Source organism: Notolepis coatsorum (genome assembly GCF_963971535.1).
Source record: "Notolepis coatsorum genome assembly, chromosome: 2".
NCBI lineage: Eukaryota > Metazoa > Chordata > Actinopteri > Aulopiformes > Paralepididae > Notolepis > Notolepis coatsorum.
In genome coordinates this window covers 25674466-25700146 of record NC_140166.1, presented here as the reverse complement: position 1 = coordinate 25700146, position 25681 = coordinate 25674466, and the positions used below count along the sequence as shown (strand labels likewise).

Genomic DNA, 25681 nt, shown 5'->3' with positions numbered 1-25681 from the left:
CAGGTAGGACGTCATGCAGTATCTCAGGTAGGACGTCATGCAGTATCTCTCAGGTAGGATCTCATGCACTATCTCAGGTAGGACGTCATGCACTATCTCAGGTAGGACGTCATGCAGTATCAGGTAGGATCTCATGCAGTATCTCTCAGGTAGGATCTCATGCAGTATCTCTCAGGTAGGATCTCATGCAGTATCTCAGGTAGGATATCATGCAGTATCTCAGGTAGGACCTCATGCAGTATCTCAGGTATGATCTCATGCAGTATCTCAGGTAGGACCTCATACAGTATCTTTCATGCAGTCTTTATGTCATTGTTAATCTGAATACATCCCCAACCACAAACACAGCAAACACACTTAAAAACTCACAGATGCTTGTCTAGAGTTATTAAATTAAGAGCCCTGTCACTCAACTGTAGAATGACAATTATGTTTTTTTTTTGCTATCCATCCATTCATTTTTATAGATTAGGTGTTAAATATTTTTTGCTACTCTTACCCTTATTCAGTAATAGATATTGTTTTGTCTTTCAGTGCATAACATCTATTATGAGCCCAATAATGTACCTTCTGAGGACCCATAGTCGATGCCTCTCATTTATCTGCCAAACAAGAAAATAAAAAATAATAAAAGGATACTTCCACCAAACACCCACGTAATATTCCATCCTGTGTCCAGGTCTTTCAGTAAGTCATTGTGCCTGTTTATTATTACCATCATTGAGAGGTTTTTGTAAGAGCTGATGTCCAGGACGCCTGTATATTTTCCCTAACGGAGTTGCACTTCCGCGTTCGGTTTGCGCAATCTGATTGGCCACTGACGTTTTTTTCAGCGCCAATTGCGTTACTCCTAACAAACTGGTTAAGCTTGGCGACTCTTTCGAAGTCGCTCTGTTTCGAAGTTGGTTAAGGTTAGGGTTAAGGTTAGGGTTAAGGTTAGGGTTAGGGTTAGGGTTAGGGTTAGTTGGTTAAGGTTAGGGTTAAGGTTAGGGTTAGGGTAACAGCCTGCTGGCACGATTGTTAGGAGTAACGCGATTGGCACTGCAAAAAACGTCAGTGGCCAATCAGATCGCGCAAAACGAACACGGAAGTGCAACTCCGTTAGGGAAAATATACACGCATCCAGGACGGGTAAAGTTGTGCGGAGGCACTGCTATCCACGCTGAACGGTGAGGGCTGCGGGTGTTTGGGTCACTAGCAAATAATAGGGACTCTTTAAGTTATTCGTATAACGAATAACCACTCAACTGCTAAGCAGACATTAAGTAGAACAAAAAACAACCTTTACAGGTGGAAGCCTCAAAATGAGTAGAAAGTAAATCAAGTCCAAAGAACAGGACAACACTCAATAAAGAGGTATTATAGAAAAACTGAAATAAGCCACAAAGGCACCTCCTAATAACGTTCATACAAATAACTTAAATTACGTTAAACCTCCACTAAGGGAGTTTATGTGTAGTAGTGGACTAATGACAGTTCAAAGGGAAACAAAAGAAAACTGTCATGAAAAGAAAATAAACAAAGCAAAAATCATGACACTGAACAGTGTTTACCGACGTGAAACCAATCAACAATCAACATGCTTTCCTCTGTAATTATTTATTTGTTTGTTTGTTTGTTTGTTTATTAACACAGTTAAACAGAAGTAAAAACAATACATAATAAGTTATAACGATTGTGAAGGAGAAGTTAGAAGCCTAGAGGCTTATCAAGAACGTCCCCTGTTTTATAAAATCAAACATACAAAAATACAAAAATATGCATATTATAAAATACCAGAATACATTAAAAAGATTTGTGTTAATACAAACATACATACATACATACACACAGTACATACATGCATATACTGTGTACATAATAATATATAACAACCCACCCACCTGCCTACAAACCTACCCACCCACATAACCAAATGCATACCTACATGTATGACCTATTATCTATCTACTACTTTTGGATGAGAATTTTTTTGTAGTTTGCTTTAAAAATAAGCAGAGATGGAGATTTCCTCAGCATAGGATCAGCTGCATTCCAAAGATTGGACCCTCTATACCTCACTGAGAACTGCCTAAGTGAATTACCACAATAAGGTATATGCAGGTCCCTGGACTGACGTGTAGCATATGAATGAACATCTGAATTAAAAGAAAAAAAACTAATAAAACCATTTGGTAGATTGTGATCATGAATGCATTTGTACACAAATATACATATCTGTAAAGAATTAACCTCAGACACAGTCAGAATGTTTAGTTTCTTAAAAAGAGGAGCAGATGGTTCAAATCGATCTGAGAGGGTTGCCAGTCTAACAAATTATTTTTTGAAGTAAAATAATTTTTTTTTTTTATTTAGTAGCAGTGGTACTGTTGGTTGGTCTGATTGTTGGGCAATACAACTCATAGACACTCACACACACACACACACACACACACACACACACACACACACACACACACACACACACACACACACACACACACACACACACACACACACACACACACACACACACACACACACACACACACACACACACACACACACACACACACACACACACACACACACACACACACATACACACACTCACAGGCGGGCAGGGGTCACCTCAGGTGGTGGATTGTAACAATAAGGCTGGTGCTGAGGTCTCAGTGAGCATGATTGGACTCTCGTTTAGCCACCAGGGTCCACCAGAGAGAGAGAGAGAGAGAGAGAGAGAGAGAGAGAGAGAGAGAGAGACATTAAAGAGACATTAAAGAGAGAGAGAGGGAGAGAGAGACATTAAAGAGAGAGACGTTAAAGAGAGAGAGAGACATTAAAGAGAGATACGTTAATTAAAGAAAGAGACATTAAAGAGACAGATGGAGAGAGAGACGTTAAAGAGAGAGAGACATTAAAGAGAGAGACGTTAATTAAAGAAAGAGACATTAAAGAGACAGATGGAGAGAGAGACGTTAAAGAGAGAGAGATATTAAAGAGAGAGACCTTAAAGAGAGAGAGACGTTAAAGAGAGAGAGAGAGACGTTAAGGAGAGAGAGAGAAAAATAAAGATGGAGTGAGGGAGAAAGGCTGGAGGCAAAGTGTCCTTGACAAGAGTTAATGTAGGAAAGTCCTTGTGGAAGGAACAACTCTTGGGTTGTTAGAACAAGTTTGGGACAGTGGTATGTGAGTGTGCGTGTGTGTGTGTGTGTGCCCGTGTGTGTGTGTGCGCTTGCACGCGTGTGTGTGTTCAGATAAAAAACGGGGAAAAAAGCCTACCATTGGTCAATTTCTGCAGAGGGTAGGGGTCTTGAGGGTGTGCAGTTAGAAGATGCAGAGCGTAGGGGTCTTGAGGGTGTATAGTTAGAAGATGCAGAGTTTCAAGTTTCTTTAATAGTTGTCATACAGAAGTACAGAATATATATATATTTTTTTTGTTATTGATCTTTTTCCCCCTCCATTTTCCTCCGATTTTCTCCCATCCCAATGTTAGTCGTTATGCCCATAGAACACTAGATAGCTTGCCCGCGCTGCCGGCCAATGGAGAGCGACGTCACTGAACCGCCGCCATCTTGGGAGGGTCAGCCTTGAGTGAGAGTGAGTGAGCTGCACAGACAAGAATACTCATAACTCGCTGAAATATTGACGGATTTACAAACGGTTTGGTTTACTACAAGCATTATTAACGTGGCTATGATTCAAGCGGTTTGTAAAAAAAAAAAAATTACATTTTTTTTTATAAGTATGCAGTATCATAACTACATCTTTGATGTTTATAGCAAACCAACCCGTTTGTAAATCCGTCAATATTTCAGCGAGTTATGAGTATTTTTGTCTGTGCAGCTCACTCACTCTCACTCAAGGCTGACCCTCCCAAGATGGCGGCGGTTCAGTGACGCTGGTGACTCTGCCTTAAGCTATCTAGTGTTCTATATATATCTATGGTTATGCCAATTCCCAATCCCCTTCCTGGTCGCTGCGCACTTACCCCCCACAGTCGGTCTGGGAGAGTGGAGGCTATCACGTGCTTCCTCCGACACACGTCCAGCCAATCAACCGCTTCTTTTCACCTGGCAGCGCGGATTCTCATTGAGAGGGCGTAGCGTGTGGAAGGATCACACTATCCCACTCAAGTCCTATCCGCGCTTAGCAGGCGCCGCGACCGAACTGTAGGAGTCGCTGTTTACAACGACCCGGACCCACCCCGCCAGCTTCTCCCACCCTCTAATACTGCCAATTGTATTAGTGTGAACGGCCAGCCAAGCTGGTGACAACCCCGGAGCTGTGAGCTGGATTCGAACAGGCGAATCTAGTCGCTCCGGGGTTTGGTGACGAACGCAATCTCCGTTACGCCACCTGACCGCCCAGTACAGAATACTTTTATACAAAATTCTTCTTACTGTTATGCTCCAGAGACTTTGCTAGACAAGATAAGTATGAAATAAAATAAAGTAGCATGTAAAAAGAAGTAAAAATAGAGGTCACAGTGTTCAGTATAGACATATGTACAATGTTCGATGCAGAATAGAAGTAACTGAGTTACCATACAATATACAATATACTATGCAATGTACTAATATACAATACTATATAGTGCAAAGCAGAAATGGGATGAGGTACAATTTAGGTACAATTTACAGTAAGGTGTACGAGTTGTAGTGCAAATCCTTTACCAATAAATATAAAGTGTGTTTAGGTGATCTAAAGTCTGGAGAGTGGGTGCTGCAGTGTGTTGTTTGTTTAAAGTGAGTGTGTGCGTGTGGATGTGTGTGCTGTGTGCATTTGATGGTTGTTGCATAGTGTTTATTGTTCGTTGAGCAGCCTGATGGCCTGGGGATAGAAGCTTCTTCTGAGTCTTTCTGTGCTCGCCTTGAGACTCCGGTATCGCTTGCCTGACCGCAGCAGTTCAAAGAGGCAGTTGTTCGGGTGGCTGGAGTCCTTGATGATTCTCTTAGCCTTACCCCTGCACCGCTTGTTGTAAATGTTCTGGATGGTGGGAAGCCCCCCTCCAATTGTGCGTTCCGCTGACACTGCGTTCCGCTGAACGTGTCACTCTTTGTAGTCTGCTTCGGTCTTGTGCAGTGCTATTCCCAAACCAGGAGGTGATGTTTCCAGTCAGGATGCTCTCTATTGTACATGAGTAGAAGTTCTTAAGGATCTTCTGACTGACTTGGAACTTCCTTAGGCGCCTGAGGAAGTAGAGGCGTTGTCGTGCCTTCTTCACAACACTGTCAATGTGTGTGGTCCATGTCAAGTCCTCGGATATGTGGGCTCCGAGGTACTTAAAACTGTTCACTCTCTCAACCGGTGCCCCGTCGATGCTGAGGGGGCTGTAGTACCTGACCCCCGACCTCCTAAAGTCCACAATCATCTCCTTTGTTTTGCTGACGTTCAGGGAGAGTCTGTTCTCCTGGCACCATCCCGCCAGGACCTTGACCTCTTCCAGGTAGGCCCTCTCATCGTTTGCAGAGATCAGGCCCACCACTACTGTGTCGTCAGCAAATTTGATGATTGTGTTGTTGCTTCGCTGAGCCACACAGTCATGTGTGTACAGGGAGTAGAGGAGGGGACTCAGAACACATGGCCTCAGTGTGTGTGAGGACCTATCTGAGGCCATGTTGACTGAGTGAAGTCCCTCCCCCCGTGTGTGAGGACCTATCTGAGGCCATGATGACTGAGTGAAGTCCCTCCCCGTGTGTGAGGACCTATCTGAGGCCATGTTGACTGAGTGAAGTCCCTCCCCCCGTGTGTGAGGACCTATCTGAGGCCATGTTGACTGAGTGAAGTCCATCCCCCCGTGTGTGAGGAACTATCTGAGGCCATGATGACTGAGTGAAGTCCCTCCCCCCGTGTGTGAGGACCTATCTGAGGCCTATCTGAGTCCACAATCATCTCCTTTGTTTTGCTGACGTTCAGGGAGAGTCTGTTCTCCTGGCACCATCCCGCCAGGACCTTGACCTCTTCCAGGTAGGCCCTCTCATCGTTTGCAGAGATCAGGCCCACCACTACTGTGTCGTCAGCAAATTTGATGATTGTGTTGTTGCTTCGCTGAGCCACACAGTCATGTGTGTACAGGGAGTAGAGGAGGGGACTCAGAACACAGCCCTGTGGGGCCCCTATGTTGAGGGTGATGGATGAGGAGGTGCAGTTGCCTGCTCTCAACACCTGGGGTCTCCCTGTCAGGAAGTCCAAGACCCACTGGCAGAGGTCATAGTGCTGAGCTGTAGTTGATGAATAGCATTCTCACATAGTTCCCCTGCCTCTTGTCCAGGTGTGATGCTGCTGTGTGCAGCACATGGGCTATGGCGTCCTCCGTGGACCTGTTGGGGTGGTATGCAAATTGCAGGGGGTCCAGGTTGATGGGGAGGGAGGAACAGATGTAGCCCTTCACTAGCTTCTCAAAGCACTTCATGGCTATGGAGGTGAGAGCTACAGGGCGGTAGTCGTTGAGGCAAGTGGGAGTAGATTTTTTCGGTACAGGGATGATGGTGGACTTCTTCAAAGAGGAAGTCTTCAAAGAGCGTAGGGGTCTTGAGGGTGTGTAGTTAGAAGATGCAGAGTGTAGGGGTCTTGAGGGTGTGCAGTTAGAAGATGCAGAGCGTAGTGGTCTTGAGGGTGTATAGTTAGAAGATGCAGAGCGTAGGGGTCTTGAGGGTGTGTAGTTAGAAGATGCAGAGCGTAGGGGTCTTGAGGGTGTGCAGTTAGAAGATGCAGAGCGTAGGGGTCTTGAGGGTGTATAGTTAGAAGATGCAGAGCGTAGGTGTCTTGAGGGTGTGCAGTTAGAAGATGCAGAGCGTAGGGGTCTTGAGGGTGTATAGTTAGAAGATGCAGAGCGTAGGGGTCTTGAGGGTGTGTAGTTAGAGGATGCAGAGCGTAGGGGTCTTGAGGGTGTATAGTTAGAGGATGCAGAGCGTAGGGGTCTTGAGGGTGTGTAGTTAGAAGATGCAGAGCGTAGGGGTCTTGAGGGTGTGCAGTTAGAAGATGCAGAGCGTAGGGGTCTTGAGGGTGTATAGTTAGAAGATGCAGAGCGTAGGGGTCTTGAGGATGTGTATAGTTAGAAGATGCAGAGCGTAGGGGTCTTGAGGGTGTGTAGTTAGAAGATGCAGAGCGTAGGGGTCTTGAGGGTGTGCAGTTAGAAGATGCAGAGCGTAGGGGTCTTGAGGGTGTATAGTTAGAAGATGCAGAGCGTAGGGGTCTTGAGGGTGTATAGTTAGAAGATGCAGAGCGTAGGGGTCTTGAGGGTGTGCAGTTAGAAGATGCAGAGCGGTGCGGTTAGGTGGCGTAGCGGAGATTGCGTTCGTCACCAACCCCGGAGCTGTGAGCTGGATTCGCCTGTTCGAATCCAGCTCACAGCTCTGGGGTTGTCACCAGCTTGGCTGGCCGTTCACACTAATACAATTGGCTCTATTAGAGGGTGGGAGAAGCTGGCGGGGTGGGTCCGGGTCGTTGTAAATAGCGACTCCTACAGTTCGGTCGGGGCGCCTGCTAAGCGCGGATAGGACCTGAGTGGGATAGTGTGATCCTTCCACACGCTACGCCCTCTCAGGGAGGATCCGCGTTGCCAGGTGAAAAGAAGCGGTTGATTGGCTGGTGTGTCGGAGGAAGCACGTGATAGCCTCCACTCTCCCAGATGATCTGACTGTGGGGGGTAAGTGCGCAGCGACCAGGAAGGGGATTGGGAATTGGCATACGACTAACATTGGGATGGGAGAAAATCGGAGGAAAAATGGAGGGGGAAAAAGATTAAAAAAAAAAAAAAAAAAGCGTAGGGGTCTTGAGGGTGTGTAGTTAGAGACCATTGACCGTTGTGATCTGTCTCTCAGTTTAAAACAAATGCTGAGAAGGAGTTGCAAATATTATTTGAAGTAGCATTGCTGTTAAAACAACACCATGACAAAAACAGCCAATAACCATTTAGCTTTATGCTCAGAACAAGGAGCCCGGGGAACAAGGAGGATTTAAAACTACAGAAGACTATTCTTCATAGGAAAACTGTCCAGTACCCAGTGTTATTGTTGTGCTGAGAACAAACAGTGATAATAGAGCTCTCTCCCTGGTCCAGAATGAAAACCCATTATGTCCTCTCTGTCTTCACAGTCCTTGTCCTCATGTTGACCGGACTCAGGCATCTCCACTTCTGACTCCATGAGAAAAGCTGTATTTTTCGGCTTGTATCAAATAAACACAGGAAATTAATATTTCAGTGGCTCTTGTGTTGATGATACACTTGATGTTAAATGAGTGAAATACTAGGATGCTAAGAAGAGGACGGGTCGCGCCCCCCCGACACACTCGCCATTTAGGATGGACGGGAAGTGTGAGGACCTATCTGAGGCCATGATGACTGAGTGAAGTCCCTCCCCCCGTGTGTGAGGACCTATCTGAGGCCATGATGACTGAGTGAAGTCCCTCCCCCCGTGTGTGAGGACCTATCTGAGGCCATGTTGACTGAGTGAAGTCCCTCCCCCGTGTGTGAGGACCTATCTGAGGCCATGATGACTGAGTGAAGTCCCTCCCCCCGTGTGTGAGGACCTATCTGAGGCCATGTTGACTGAGTGAAGTCCCTCCCCGTGTGTGAGGACCTATCTGAGGCCATGTTGACTGAGTGAAGTCCCTCCCCCCGTGTGTGAGGACCTATCTGAGGCCATGTTGACTGAGTGAAGTCCATCCCCCCGTGTGTGAGGACCTATCTGAGGCCATGATGACTGAGTGAAGTCCCTCCCCCTGTGTGTGAGGACCTATCTGAGGCCATGTTGACTGAGTGAAGTCCCTCCCGCTGTGTGTGAGGACCTATCTGAGGCCATGTTGACTGAGTGAAGTCCCTCCCCCCGTGTGTGAGGACCTATCTGAGGCCATGATGACTGAGTGAAGTCCCTCCCTGTGTGTGAGGACCTATCTGAGGCCATGTTGACTGAGTGAAGTCCCTCCCCCCGTGTGTGAGGACCTATCTGAGGCCATGTTGACTGAGTGAAGTCCATCCCCCCGTGTGTGAGGACCTATCTGAGGCCATGATGACTGAGTGAAGTCCCTCCCCCCGTGTGTGAGGACCTATCTGAGGCCATGTTGACTGAGTGAAGTCCCTCCCCCCGTGTGTGAGGACCTATCTGAGGCCATGTTGACTGAGTGAAGTCCCTCCCCCGTGTGTGAGGACCTATCTGAGGCCATGTTGACTGAGTGAAGTCCCTCCCCCCGTGTGTGAGGACCTATCTGAGGCCATGTTGACTGAGTGAAGTCCCTCCCGCTGTGTGTGAGGACCTATCTGAGGCCATGTTGACTGAGTGAAGTCCCTCCCCGTGTGTGAGGACCTATCTGAGGCCATCTTGAGAGTCTGGTGAGAGACGGGTGCTGTGGGGGTGGCCTGCATGAGAGCAGTGTAGGGTGAACTGGGTCATGTTTTGTCTGAGGAGTCCAGTGTGTCCTGTGGCTTTTCTGAGGTCCCACACTGCACCCAATTCTAGTTCTCCTGAAGTCAAAGTCTAATTGTTTTAATACCAGTAGTTCACCTCCAGCAGACTCTTCTGTTTAATACCAGTAGAGTTCACCTCCAGTAGACAGTACTCTTCTGTTTAATACCAGTAGAGTTCACCTCCAGTAGACAGACTCTTCTGTTTGATACCAGTAGAGTTCACCTCCAGTAGACAGTACTCTTCTGTTTGATACCAGTAGAGTTCACCTCCAGTAGACAGTACTCTTCTGTTTAATACCAGTAGAGTTCACCTCCAGTAGACAGTACTCTTCTGTTTGATACCAGTAGAGTTCACCTCCAGTAGACAGACTCTTCTGTTTGATACCAGTAGAGTTCACCTCCAGTAGACAGTACTCTTCTGTTTAATACCAGTAGAGTTCACCTCCAGTAGACAGTACTCTTCTGTTTAATACCAGTAGAGTTCACCTCCAGTAGACAGTACTCTTCTGTTTGATACCAGTAGAGTTCACCTCCAGTAGACAGACTCTTCTGTTTGATACCAGTAGAGTTCATCTCCAGTAGACAGTACTCTTCTGTTTGATACCAGTAGAGTTCACCTCCAGTAGACAGTACTCTTCTGTTTAATACCAGTAGTTCACCTCCTTTAGACGCTTCTGTTTAATACCAGTAGTTCACCTCCAGTAGACAGTACTCTTCTATTTAATACCAGTAGTTCACCTCCTTTAGACGCTTCTGTTTAATACCAGTAGTTCACCTCCAGTAGACGCTTCTGTTTAATACCAGTAGTTCACCTCCAGTAGACAGTACTCTTCTATTTAATACCAGTAGTTCACCTCCTTTAGACGCTTCTGTTTAATACCAGTAGTTCACCTCCAGTAGACACGTCTGTTTAATACCAGTAGTTCACCTCCAGTAGACAGTACTCTTCTATTTAATACCAGTAGTTCACCTCCTTTAGACGCTTCTGTTTAATACCAGTAGTTCACCTCCAGTAGACACGTCTGTTCCATGAGAATAGATTGCAGACCGCAGGCCTCTGGGAGGAGGATTACAGATAAATGACTGGATGAGCCTCGAGACATTTCCCCCAGGGAAGTCCATGGCTTTTAAGGGTAGAATGTCAAAAAGAAAAACGAGGATCTGGACACATCGAATTGAGAACACAAGTCCTGGAAAGAGTATACTGTATATATTATATACCATTGTCCATCCATTTCACACATACAAAAGGTTTGTTTCCAGATTGTATGTGCCAGAGTGGAGTATGTGTATATACTGTACACAGTATGTGTGGAGTATGTCTTTTTTCCACACGTATAAAGTTAGACAGCGCGTTGGTTACGATGGGGCCAAAGGTTAGCGTACGCCTAGACCTGGGAACACAATATGAATGAATGAATGAATGAATGAATGAATGAATGAATGAATGAATGAATGAAAACTTTATTTAACAGATTGCAGAATGGGTACAATACAGTACGGCTCAATACACACAATTGTTAAGGGGATGCAGACCAGAGAAAGACGTTTGTCTTGTTTACATCAGGGTCCCCCATTTTCAATTCATAGTGACATTTATGACATACACAACATACATGACATCATGACATTTATGGCATAGGGACATACATGACATACAGGTATATACTACTGTTACATTTGTGACATATACGATATGCAAATATACAGTACTGTTACCCATAGATCCTGACAGAGTGTACGGTATATACATATGATGGGGAGGAGACTGTACATTAGGAGGGGGTGGGTGGGTGGATGGGAGAGAAATATATAAACGGTGGGGAGGAGACTGTCTATTGTGGGGTGGCGTGGCTCAGGGGTAGAGCGGGTCGTCCAATGATCGAAGGGTTGGTGGTTCGAATCCCGCTCAAGCCCATGTCCATCCCACTGCCGTTGTGTCCTTGGGCAAGACACTTAACCTACTTGCCTCGTATGAATGTGTATGCATGTGAATAAATGTTGGTGGTGGTCGGAGGGGCCGTAGGCGTTGATTATTCGCCACGCTTCCGTGAGTCTGCCTCAGGGCAGCTCTGGCTGCAATTGTAGTTTACCACCACCGGTATGACTGTGTATGAACGAATAATGGACTCTGTAAGCGCTCTGGGGTCTCTGGGGTGTCACGAAGAGCGCTATATAAATCCAATCCATTATTATTATTATTATTAGGAGGGGGTGGGGGCGGGGCTCATAACGTCATATCTGTGCTCCAATTAATTGTGCTGCTTCTCCCGTGGAACAGCAGATGCAGGGTCCATCGACACTTTAATGCAGCATAATTGGAAGGCTGTATGATACATTTGATACAATTATAATACAAGACCTCCATTGCATTTAGTAGAGCGGTCGTCTGTTAATTGGAAGGTTCCCAGTTTGATTCTGGTTCCTCCCGGCAGCGTGTCGAAGTGTCCTTGAGCAAGACACTTAACCTCTAACTACTCCCAATAATAATAATAATAAACTGTATTTGTATAGCACCTTTCATACAATAATTGGAGCCCAAAGTGCTTCACAGCAGTAATAATGACATACATAGGCATAAAATGAGCATAACATTTACAGAATAAAAGCAATGCAATAAAATAGCTCTCATTTAATCATAACAATAGTTATACAATTTGCATCAAATAGACAGAATAAAATGGTGCAATAGTGCAGTGCAATAAAATAGCTCTCATTTACAGTACAATAATCATGTAATCAGTCCAAGTGGCAGAATGCTGTTGGTTAACCATCTGTAGTGTGATAGTAAAGGGTTAACCTCCTGTAGTGTGGTAGTGAACGGGTTAACCATTTATCCTGTGGCAGTGCAAGGGTTAAAAGGCGAAAAGGTAAATTTTTTGCCAATGGGCAGGTTGGCACCTTGGCATGGTTACCTCCACCGTCAGTGTATGAATGGGTGAATGTGAGGCATAAGTTGTAAAGGGTTCTAGAAAAGCACTAGATAAATACCATTTATTGTTATCCTTCCTATCAAGCCATGTACAGTGGTGTTTAAATCACGCCTCAAAACACATTTATTTCCTTTGGCTTTTTGGTTTCCACACAGTTTGAGAGACCTATTGTATATGTTTTATTGTGTGCTTTTATCTTTTCATCTTTTTTATCCGTTTATTTGATGTAAATATTTGTTGTGGGACTTGTACAGCACTTTCGTCAACTTTGTTGTTTTTGAATGTGCTTTATGAATCAAGTGGATTGGGTTGGATTGGAGTGGTGCCTTGAGTTTCAAGTTTTGCCTGAATTTGCTGTAGTGCCTCGTTGATTTCAGCCAGGGCCCCTCTCACCGTGTTGTGGCACGTTCTGTTGCCTCTGCAAACCATGCGCTATAATGCCCTCCATATCATTTTGCAAGATACAAGATACAAGATACAAGATACAAGTTACAAGATACAAGATACAAGATACAAGATACTTTTATTGCCACACAACCAGGTTGGTTGTATTTGTAAAGGCAATCATACGAACCACAGTTGCCTTGAGGCTCCAGGTAATGCGTTGTTAGTCCGACACGCTCCGAATTGCAATCCAAAAGAAAAGATGACGCTGGTCCAATGTACTTTCAAAACAAACAGGATTTATTGGGAAGCAAGTCACAACAGCCCCAATAGCTGCCTACCACTATAAAACAAACAAAAAGGGTTATGTAAATGAACGTAAACTGTCAATCAAATGCGAATTGAGTGCGGTCAAAAACTATATGGTACCGCTCCACCTGGGCCTGCATGAACTCTAAATTACCTGCCATGTTATAGGAGTGGTTAGGGGGAACGTGGGAAAAAAGGGGAGTTGACCAGGTAAGTCTCCATCTTGGAATTCATTGACAAATATAATAATAAACACAAAGCATGAATACCATAATAAACTATATTTCTAAGGGGGCAATAAAGTTACAATTTATCATCATAGGATTTGGCTCCTACAAGCCGGCCTCTAATTGTTCTTGTAGGCAAACGAAACAATTACAACTTTCAAAATATAAAAAAGGAGCCAAAATGTATAGTCCATTCAAAAATCAAAATCCAAGCAAAAGAATCTTCCATCTTCCAAGTTATCAGTAAGAGTGTATTAGTGAACAGGGGGGGGGGGGCGTGTGTGTGTATGTGTGTGTTCTATGTAGGAGCCTCGAGCAGCAGGCACAACTTTGTGATTGGTCTGCGAAGAGTGGTAGTCTGGGTTCTCACTTGAACCTGTCTAACCAGTCCTCTGGAGTCGGGCATGGTTTGTATGACCCGCCCCAGGATCCAGGAGTTGCGGGGGGCAGTATCATCAATGATGAGAACAATATCCCCGGTATCAAAGTTCCTTCTTTTCCGTATCCATTTTCGGCGTTACTCGGGCAGGTACTCCTTTGTCCATCTCTTCCAAAAAAGGTCAGCCATATATTGTACCTGCCGCCATCTGCGTCTAGGGTAGCAGTGATCTGGTGTGAACACTCCAGGTGGTATAGAAGGTTTGGTGTTCATCAGAAGTAGGTGGTTGGGTGTGAGAGGTTCTAGGTCGTTAGGGTCATTAGAGGCTGTGGTGGTGGACCTGTGGCTCTAAGCTTTACACTACCATCTTGTACTCATCAAGCTTTCCATCCATGGCTTGTGTTTTTTGGGATGGTAAACTTCATGGTGTGGGATATACCCAGTCCTTTTGCTGCTGTCCAGTGAGCCTTTTCCCACCTTTATGGCATAGCCATTATCCAGGCTGTCGGCCACAAACTTGATGTCATCCTTATGGAACTGAGGAGACTTGCTAAGCTTCCTTTTCGGGGCAAGGGCCCGCTGTTTTTTGGGAAGTTCAGTGTTCTTCCTAAGTGGTAGGCCTGGCTGGGGGACACACTTTATGAAGACGTGGTCCTCCCTGGACATTTCAAGCTGCTCCTCCCGCTGTCGTTCAGGGAAGTCATGCCTGATTTGTTGCTGCAGAAGTTCATCCAGCTGCACAACCGAACTTCTATGTGCCATTACAGTCGACTCTCCACAGGGGGAGACAGAACCTTTTTTTAGAAGTCCATTAACGGTCCAACCCAAAGTTGTTTTAATGGCGTATGGACCGTCTCTCTGGCTGTTGATAACCATCCATGGTTCCATGGCCTTTGGTACATTGGTTCCGATTAACAGGCCAATGTCAGCATCAATGTGACAGAGATGTACCTGCTGCAAATATGGCCACTGATCCACGTATTCCTGAGTAGGAATATGGTCTTTGGTCACAGGTATTTTCTTCTGCGTGTAGACAGCAGGGAGTTCCACTAGTGTGTTGTCGTCCATGCCACATACCTCCATTCCAGAAACCACGGAGGTACTGACGACTTCCTCTTTATTCATGGTTTTGAGAAGGATGTCTGTACTTCTTCCTGAAACCTTGAGGTCTCTAAGCAAAGCTTCTGTGCAGAAGGTGCCGGTGAGGGGCTGCTGGGAAACAAGATGGCTGCCTGAACTAAGAGCTCTACACTGTCTCAGTGATTAAATTAGCAATTCTTACCTCCACTCAAGGACAATTTCAATAATTTTGTTTCAACTTAAATTAAGTAAAGGCTTTTGATAAAACGTGGTGATTTGCAAGATGGCAACAACAAGGAAAGGCCAGCGAAACAAACCAGATGTCGACGACCAAACAATTGAAACAGACAACGACCCCACTCTGGTCGAAATTATGTCAGAGTTAAAATCTCAACGCATTGCAATATTGGGCCGATTAGACGGTATCGATACTCGTCTGGAAAAGGTGACAAACCAAGTATCGGCGATTAAAGAAGGACTGACTATAACAAACAAAGCAGTCGACAAACACAAGCAGCGCCTGGATGAAGCAGAAGAGAGGATTTCTACACTAGAAGACACCCTGCAAACAACCCAGCGAGAGTTACACCGAGCCGAAAAGACATTAAAAACAATGGAGATGAAAACGGATGAATTAGAAAACAGAGGGAGGAGGAAAAATCTGGTTTTGCTGGGGCTTCCAGAGAAATCGGAGGGTGACCAAACTCTACCTGAGTACATTCAGCACAAACTACCCAACTGGCTCAAGCTTTCATTGGAAAAAACACTCGACCTGGAACAAGTGTTTCGCCCAGCGCGACCACAATCACAACCACACGCTGGGAAATATCCCAGACCAGTCCTAATCCGCTTTTTACGAATCGGGGACAAAGAGCTGATCCTACAAGCAGCAAAGAAATCTACAATCACGGAGGGGGAAGCCAAACTCACCATTCGCCAGGACCTGCCCGCAGAGGTACGTCGAAGACGCAGAGAATTCGACCGGATGACCAAGATATTCATCGAAAAGGGCATGTTTCGAGGATTTGCATATCCTCACCGGCTTCGAATCCTCCATAAAAGCAAAATTGTCCTGTTTGACGATCCAAAAGAGGCAGAATCATTCGCCGACGAGCTGGACTGAAAAAAAAAAGTCTGCCTAATAAGAAACACCCCTCACCATTCAGTAATATCAGGTGACCAACTCATATTTAACAACATGGGGGGAAGTGAAGAGGGGAGGGGGTGTAAAGAGAAATACAAATAAATAAAAGGAAGTTATTACACTGAAGACAAGAGCTCCAGGGGCCAATATAAGAAAGATTTAATTCTTTTTCAGTTATTTTGTTTTTTCCATTATTGTTTCTCTATGGCCTACTAGGAGTAAGGGGGTAAATGTCGTGGTTCAGAAAACCATGGCTGGGGTGGGTTGATGTATTTCATGTATGTTTTTTATTCTATGTATGTGTATTATATGTATGTTTTGTGTTCTATGTTTTTGTTTTTTGGTCATGTTTATTAATAAAAGCAATGGCAATATTTTCGAGGCAAATGTATACAGTCACAGATAATCCTCAAAGATTGCACCAACTACCATGTCAGATATAATAATAAATTCGTGGAACATTAAAGGCTTGGGGAATCCTATTAAAAGGAAAACATTTTTATCCCTTCTAAAAGAAAACAAAGTAGATGTGGCTTTTTTACAAGAAACATATTTGTCAGACACTGAACACGCAAAGTTAAAAAGAGAATGGGTAGGTCAGGTCTATTTCTCATCATATAAAAGTCATAGCAGGGGAACGGCTATTTTGATTAACAAAACAATACCATTTACAGTAGAAAAAACAATTACAGACCCAAACGGACGGTTTGTCTTGGTTTCAGGCTGCATTTGGGGAACATCCATTACTTTTTTGAACATTTATGCCCCCAATGCCGACGAACCCACATTTATGTCTGACATGGTGTTGCTGTTCAATGAAAACTGTAAAGGTTTTGGAGTGATGGCGGGAGATTTTAATCTGACAATGACAGCATTGGATAAGTCTAGTCAAACTAACCATAGCTCCAAATCCTCAAAAGTTCTTCAAGGGTTATGTGCAGAAAGTGGCCTAATTGATGTCTGGCGTGAATTACATCCAGGCATTAAAGACTATAGCTTCTTCTCAAATGTACATAACTCATATAGTAGAATAGACTATGCCTTTATTTACTCAAAATATATATACATGATAAAGGAATGTGAAATTAGCCCAATCATTTTATCAGATCATGCCAGAATATGCATGACTATTTATTTAATAGGAACAACTCGTTCACCAAACAATGGAAATTTGATAATTCATTACTCCAAGATGAAGAATTTAAAGTAAAAACGCGAACATGGATTACAAACTACATAAAGGAAAATAATGACCCCCTCATTGACCCTAACATTATCTGGGAGGCTGCAAAAGCCACTTTAAGAGGACTAATAATTTCATATGGTTCATTTAAAAAGCGAGTAAAAAGAGCACAAGCACAAGAACTTGAGAGAGAAGTAATAAGATGTGAAGCACTTCATAAGACAGTGTCTACAGAGGACAATTGGAGACAATTAATTGTGGCCAGGGCCAAATTAAACCTTAATATTTCAAACGAAATTACAACAAAAATGAATTACGTTAGACAAAAGCATTACGAATTTGGCAATAAACCAAGTAAATTACTGGCCCATCAATTAAAGAAAGAACAAACTGAAATAACTATTAAAGCAATTAATCTCAATGATAATATAACATATCAACCTAAAGAGATTAATCAAGCTTTCTTTGAATTCTACAATACACTTTACAAATCTCAAAGTTCTCATTCACAAGAAAAACTTGACCAGTACTTACAAAATAAGAAATTGTCAAAATTGTCTGAATTAGACCAGCAATACCTTAACTCATCATTTACAAAAGAAGAGGTTCTGGCCACAATTAAGTTAATGCCCATAAATAAAAGCCCAGGACCAGATGGTTTTTCTGTTGAATTTTATAAAGAATTTTGGACTGAACTTCATCCCATTTTTATGGCAATGATGTATAATTTCTATCACAACAGAATACTCCCTCAATCAATGAACCTAGCACATATCACAGTATTGCACAAAAGTGGCAAAGATCCTTTAAAGTGTTCATCATATAGACCTATTAGTCTTTTAGATCACGATTACAAGATTATAACCAAATTATTAGCAAAAAGACTAGAAGATATTTTGCCTAAATTGATTAATCCAGACCAATCAGGTTTCATAAAAGGGAGATATTCTGCTGACAATATAAGGAGACTTTTAAATGTAATAAATCATTTGGACACCAGTCGGAGCCCTTCTCTGCTCCTATCACTGGACACAGAGAAGGCCTTCGATAGGGTTGAATGGAACTTTCTTTTTTCTATACTTGACAAGCTTAATATGGGACCAAACTTTATCGCTTGGATTAAAGCAATCTATAAAAATCCTAAAGCAGCTGTCATTACCAATGGAGCTTCCTCTGATTTTTTTGCACTAACGAGAGGGACAAGGCAAGGATGCCCACTGTCGAGTTCACTCTTCGCGATGGTGATTGAATTGCTGGCGTCATGTGTACGAGACAATATTAACATTAAAGGACTGAAAATGAATAAGGAGGAACATAAAATATCCTTATACGCAGATGACATTATTTTATACATAAAATACCCAGAACAGTCCGTATCACACATATATAACGAAATATAACAATTTGGAAAATACTCTGGATATAAGTTAAACTTTAATAAATCAAATGCTTGTCTCCTGCATATGACCCCAACTGAAACGATGTATAAAACATATCCTTTTAATTGGTCTCCAGAAGGGTTTAAATATTTGGGAATAAACATTACACCGCAACTAGAGAACTTGTACAGGGAAAACTATTGTCCTCTTATAGAAAAGATAAAAAAATATTTGTGTAAATGGTCCACGCTCCCATTATCTCTGCTGGGAAGAATAAATGTAATAAGAATGAACGTCCTTCCAAGACTAAATTTCCTTTTTCAAATGTTACCATGTTACTTATCTACAGAATTTTTCAAATCTATGAATAGACCCATCTCAAAATGTATTTGGTGCAACAAAATGCCTAGGATAAAGTTATTGACACTTATGAAGCCAGAATCCATGGGAGGTCTCGGTCTCCCCAACCTCCAACATTATTTTTGGTCAGCCCAATTAAGAAATGTACTGTCATGGTCGTTGGGAAGACGGGACTCACAGTGGTTTCAGTTAGAAGCTAAATTTGTTGACCTGTTACCATTGGACTCTCATATTTATAAAACAATTTAAAAAGATAAGAAACATAGGTAATTGCTTCACTGTTTTTAACACACTATGTGCTTGGAAGGACTGCTAAAAAAACTGGGTATCACCAATTGTACCTCCATATACTCTCCTATCTATCACAATCCTGATCTAGATAAACATCTAAGATCAATTAATATACTCAAATGGGCTCAGTTGGGGATAAGTCAATTCAAAGACCTGTTTCATGCAAATATGCAGTTAAAATCATTTATGGATTTAAGAACAGAATATGCCATCCCAAATACTGATTTCTTTAAATATTTACAAATGAGAAACATTATACACATACTGAGAAGAGAAAATAAACTAAGACTAGAATTACATGAAATAGAAGAAATACTAATGTCATCGACCACAATTAAAGGTACAATTAGTGAATTTTATGACATCTTCTCCAAAGAATGTCACTTATCTTTTTTGACTTTGTTGAGGATCTGGGAGACAGACCTAACCATGAAATTTGAAGAAAATACATGGCTAAATATTTGTGATAGAATACACTTTCCATTTACAAGTAACAAAATCAAAGAAGCTAATTTTAAATGTATCCATAAATTGTATCTAACTCCAATAAAAATGCATAAAATGTCTAGAGATAATTCAATAAACTGTCCTAGATGTAAAACGAACAAAGGAACATTTCTACACATGTTTTGGCACTGTGATAAACAAACGATTCTGGAATTGTATTCATTAATTTACAAAATCTGTATTAGAAACGGAATTTGACTTGTCTCCATGTGCCTACTTACTAAATTAATTACCAGAGATCCAGATGGATCCAAAAAAATATAGACTGCTGATTGTTATAACATACTTTGCCAAGAAATGTATTCTCCTGTTTTGGAAAAATTACTCTTCGCCCACTTTTGAGATGTTTCAAGATCAGATATCCCAGCTTCTTCCATTGGAGAGATTGACCTTGGAGGAGCGCGGCCGGGGGTGGATGTTCCGGGACCTTTGGTCTCCGCTGTTTTCTCGATTGAGCAGGGGGGCTGTTGATTGATACGGCTAGTGGCGGTATGTGAATATATCCGCATGCTGTCGCTGGCCGTGTCGATTGGTGGTTTTGCTGTTTGGTTGGGGGAGGGGTGGGGGCCGGGGGTCTTGGGATGTCTATCCCCGGTTGTGTATTTTTTGGGGGTGGGTTTCCCTAGTGGAAGAAGTTGTACAACAGACGCGTAAGAGGCCTGTCTGTTGTATAACAATGATGTTGTTGTTGTCATTGTTGTTATTATTTATTATTGTTTATTTAAAAATACGTATGAGAAAAAATGAACAGTGTAAACAATATCATTAACTCTGAATATAAAAATATGAGAAAAGCAAACAAGACGCGGTCTCGGACTGGTGGGGGCCCCTGATTCGAGGTCTTGGTGAGTCGGAGTGTTAAAGAGGCATGATGCTCTGGTTCGCTGGGGCGCCGGATTTGGGATCCTCACGGGGTGGGGACCTTGGTTGTCGATACTGGAGATGACGGGTGCTCAGGTAATCTCGCCTTATGGTACATACATGTGGGTATATGCATGTATATATATGTATGTGTGTATATATATGTGTATATATATATATATATATATATATATATATATATATATATATATATATATATATATATATATATATATATATATATATATATATTCTTATTAATTTATATATTTAATTTATACATGACTATTTTACTTTTCATTATTCTGATTTAACTGATGGTCTTGTCATTGTCGTTATTATTATTATATATATATATATATATATATATATATATATATATATATATATATATATATATATATATATATATATATATATATATATATATATATATATATATATATATATATATATATATATATTCTTATTAATTTATATATTTAATTTATACATGACTATTTTACTTTTCATTATTCTGATTTAACTGATGGTCTTGTCATTGTCGTTATTATTATTATTATTATTATTATTGTCGTTATTATTATTATTATTATTATTATTATTATTATTATTATTATTATTATTATTATTATTATTATTATTATTATTATTATTATTATTATTATTATTATTATTATTACTGTTATTGTCCTGTGATGTCTTGTTTATTAGTATTGTTATTGTATTGTGTTGTCTTGTTTCATGTTGAAAAGGGAAAATAAAGAAAAACTGTGTATAAAAAAAAAAAGAAGGTGCCGGTGCTTCCTGAGTCCAGAAAGGCATAAGTCTGTATCATGCGATTACCTTTCTTCATTTTCACCCTCACCGGCACTATAGATAGCATGCAGTCAGGCTCCCTGGCCCCTGTGTGGGTCTCACCATCTCCAGTTATGAATAATAATAATAATAATAACTTTATTTGTATAGCACTTTTCATACAGAGGTTGCAGTTCAAAGTGCTTCACAACAGTAAAAAATACAGGCATAAGCGAGCATAAAAAGATAGACAGGTAGAATCACAGTGTTTCACATTAGGATCTAGCATCCCAATAGGCTCTCCGCTTACAGTTTTCAGTAACACAAATAGTAAAAATAGTTTAAAATGATTCAGTTTAAAAATAGTCAAAAAATTATAAAATAGAACGGACATAAAAAATACAGGCATGAGCGAGCATAGCAAGGTATGGCAAATCACAGTGTTTCACATTAGGATCTAGCATCCTAATAGGCTCTCTATTCAGTAATACAAATAATCACAGTGTTTCACATTTGGATCTAGCAAATAATAAAAATAGTTTAAAATGATTCAGTTTAAAAATAGTCATCAGTAAGAAGTAAAAAGTGCAATAACCGACACATGAATTTGATAGGCAGTGTATAAGAGTAGGCAGGGTAAGAATAGTGCAGGTAAATACAAGTTGTGTCAGGATATCCCTGATGTTTCCTCTTGCCACTAGGTGGTAGCAGATATCTATCAGTGAAATGCCTGAGCAAAGAGATAGGTTTTAAGCTGTCTTTTAAAGATGTCTAGCGAGTTGGCTTCCCTGATGTTTTGGGGTAGTTTGTTCCATAGTTTTGGGGCATAGTTGATAAAGGCTGCATTACCGATCCTCTTTTGACTGCTTCTGGGAGCCTCTAGTAGTCCAGCAGCTGATGATCGCAGTGTTCTTGCTGGTGTGTAATTTATTAGAGTGTTGGCGATGTAGCTATGTCCCTGTCCATTTAGAGCTTTGTATGTAAGGAGAAGGACCTTAAAGTCAATTCTAAATGTTACAGGAAGCCAGTGTAAAGCAGCTAAGACTGGACTAATGTGCTCTCTCCTTTTGGTTCTAGTTAGCAGTCGGGCTGCAGAGTTTTGGATTAGCTGAAGCCTCTCTGTGGTTTTCTTAGGGAGACCTGTGAAAAGTGCATTACAGTAGTCTAACCGGCTAGATATGAATGCATGAATTAGCTTCTCAGCATCGTTCTGATTAATAAATGGTCGTACTTTTGCTATATTTCTGAGATGGAAGAACGATGTTTTCGTCACTTTGCTAATAAATTATGAGAATTGAAGTTCAGTTCTGAATCTATGATAGCCCCAAGACTAGTGACCTCAGATTTGATCCAAGGGGTTAGTCCCCCCAGGTTCTTTATTAATGTTTCTTTTTTTAGTTTTGGAGCCGATAATTAGAATTTCAGTTTTGTTCTCGTTTAGTTTCAGGAAGTTCTTACTCATCCATTTATTTATTGCCAGTAAGCAGTCTGTAATGGAGCTAATCGCTGTATCATTTGGTTCAGCAGATATGTACAGTTGTGTATCATCCGCATAGCTATGGAAATCTACATTATGTTCTCTGATGATATCACCCAGCGGTAACATGTAAAGGGAGAAGAGTAAAGGACCTAAGCAACTCCCTTGTGCAACTCCATAGTTGTTGTCGTATATATCAGACATGTGATCTCCTAGTTTAACATAGAATTTCCTCCCTCTGATGTATGTTTTAAACCAGCCCAGCACATGTTCTGAGAAACCGACATGGTTTTCAAGACGATCGATTAGAATATCGTGATCGATTGTATCAAATGCTGCACTGAGATCTAACAGGATAAGGATGGAGATCTTATTCTCGTCAGAGTTTAGTCTGAGGTCACTGATTATTTTGGTGAGGGCAGTTTCAGTGCTATGATATTTTCTGAATCCTGACTGAAATTCTTCTAAGATGTTGTTTTCTTCAAGAAAGGAATTTATTTGAACTGAAACTATCTTTTCAAGTACTTTACTAATGAATGGTAGGTTGGATATTGGACGATAATTTGCCATTTCATTACTATCCAAGTTAGGTTTTTTTAGTAATGGCTTTACAACTGCTGTTTTAAAGGCATCCGGGAAAATACCAGTCCTAAGGGAAGTGTTTATGATATCTAGCACAGGGCTTGAAACACTATTAAATACCCGTTTGAAGAAAGCTGTAGGTATAGGGTCAATGTCTGAGGTGGAGGAGTTACATTCTGAGACAGTTTTGCAGAGTACATCTAATGTGATGCACTGGTAACAGTCTCTTCCCTATTTTCTTTGCCACCGTCGACCTGTTTATGCATGTGGAGTATGGTAGGGTGCCTAAGTGAACACACTCGACAAGTAATTTTCTGTGTGCATCCCTTGCTCATGTGTCCATATGACAGACAGCCAAAGCACACTCCTTTGCTTTTCAAGAAATCCAACTTTTCTTTTTGTGGCTTCTTGTCCAGTTCTTTGCAAAGGTCCAAATTGTGCTCTCCCTGACAGAACAGACATGGCTTGAGGGCGGCTGGTGAGGGCCTTCCAGTAACTCTTTTAACAGGCCAGACACTGGTAGTAAAACCACTCTTCTTCTCCCTTGGTGTACTTTGCTGATATTGAAGTGGCCCTGCTGTTCTTCCTGAAGAGGTGGGTGTTTCCTTTACAGTAGTTTCCCAAACAAAGGATGTGACATGATTCTAGCTTGGTGATCAATGAAATTAACTAGATCATTAAATCTAGCTCTCCGTCCACTTTTCTCTTGTAGGTCACATGCCAAGCCTCTCCACCTCTCTTTCATTCTGTATGGCAGTTTAGAGAGAATGGCTCTCATTGTGGTTGGATTATCCATCATCCATGTACTCGATGCTGTCCATTTTACAGCATCCAGTTAGAAAGACTGAATATGCTTGTAGGGCTTCAGCATCTTCAGCTTTGACTGCGGGCCAGTTGAGGGCTTTATCAATGTGAGCTGTTGCAATCTGGTACTCGTTGCCATAATACTTCTTTATGAGCCTTTTGGCCTCCGTGTATCCTATTGAAGCGTCCATATGTTGGCAGCTCCGTACCACTTCTCGGGGTTGCCCCATGGTAAACCGCTCCAGGAAATACAGTCTGTCCTTGCAGTTTTCAGTTCTATCCTCAATACCATGTTCGAATGCACGTATAAAGAACCCGTATTCTAATGGATCCCCTTTAAACGTGGGTATGCTGAGAGGTGGTAAGGATGATAGTCTTTGCTGCTTCACCAGTACTTCGGTTATACTATTCTGATGTTGCATGACGTCGACGATCCTGCCCATGTCGGGTGTTTCCCTGTATCCTTCTAGAGTGACAGCACCATCATGTCTGACGGCTCCATTTTCATGCTGTTTCGCAGATCCTCCATGGCTGACCCTTAAAGCAGACATTCCAATTTGGGGCTGTTGTGACGTTTCCTTTCGTCTTACAACAGGCTCCCCTCCTATGTTTCTTGATCTTGGGTAAACAGGGTGATATACAGTTTGAACACTTTCTGGTAACAGGCTGCTGTGTCTGTTCAACTGTGCAAGCTGAGCAGATGGAGTAAGAGGCTGGAATTCCACATCATACACATGTGAATTTGTGATGGGTAATGTTGTGATGATGTCAGTGGAGGTGGGCGTCATTGCCTCCCGAATAACCTTTTGTGAGGCTTCCTTAGACCTTTCCCTTTCATCGAAATATTCATTCATTCCATTGCCTGGTCTATTGTCCATCTCATGAATGTTCTCGTATTCTGTGAAAACATTCAGTTTAGCACTGGTGGCCTGTATTTCAGTTTGCAGTTCCAACTGCTCCCTTTTGGCCTTTAGTTCAGCCTCTTCCTTACGGCTCCTCCCCTTTAGTTCAGCATCCTCCTTGTCGCTCCTCTCCTTTAGTTCAGCCTCCTCCTTGTCCAGTGCTTGTTTCTTTATTAATGCTTCTGCTTTGATCAATAAAACTGCCTTCTCAGCTTGTAGTTTGAGTCGGGTTGAGGATGTAGAGGAGTAATCAGAGTGCTTACTACCTTTTGATGACCTCCTTGAACGCCTTGAAGAGGTGTTTGAAACGGTCCTTTGGGTGGATCTCTTCTTCACCTTTGTCATATTCAACATGTGGTTGTGCCGCTTCAGTCCACGTTTGAACATGGGCAGCAAATTCATGCAGTGATGCTGCTTTAGGCTCGTACCATTCTGCTTGGTCCTTTTCTGTTTCCTCTATAGATATTTTGGTTAGCAAACCCTTTACAGCTGTATTGAGTTCATGTAACTCGCCACACAACTTGGAGAAATCTGTCATTTTTGTGTGAACCAATTCCACATTTCCATGATTTCCCATAAGTTCAGTGATTTCATTCCTTTTTTTTGTAAGTGCACCCAGTTTTGCACTTCTTGATCCTTTTAATTTTTGTAAAGGATCCTCAAAAATACCACTCTCCATTTCCGGCATAATGT

The 25681-nt window shown here is 42.1% G+C and overlaps 1 protein-coding gene across 1 annotated transcript in view; it reads left to right on the top strand.

Moving 5' to 3' along the window:
- Window positions 1–25681, top strand: part of parp8 (poly (ADP-ribose) polymerase family, member 8) — a gene marked incomplete at its 3' end in the record, with an annotated part of 303800 nt that overhangs the window by 131590 nt on the left and 146529 nt on the right. The window lies entirely within an intron of this gene.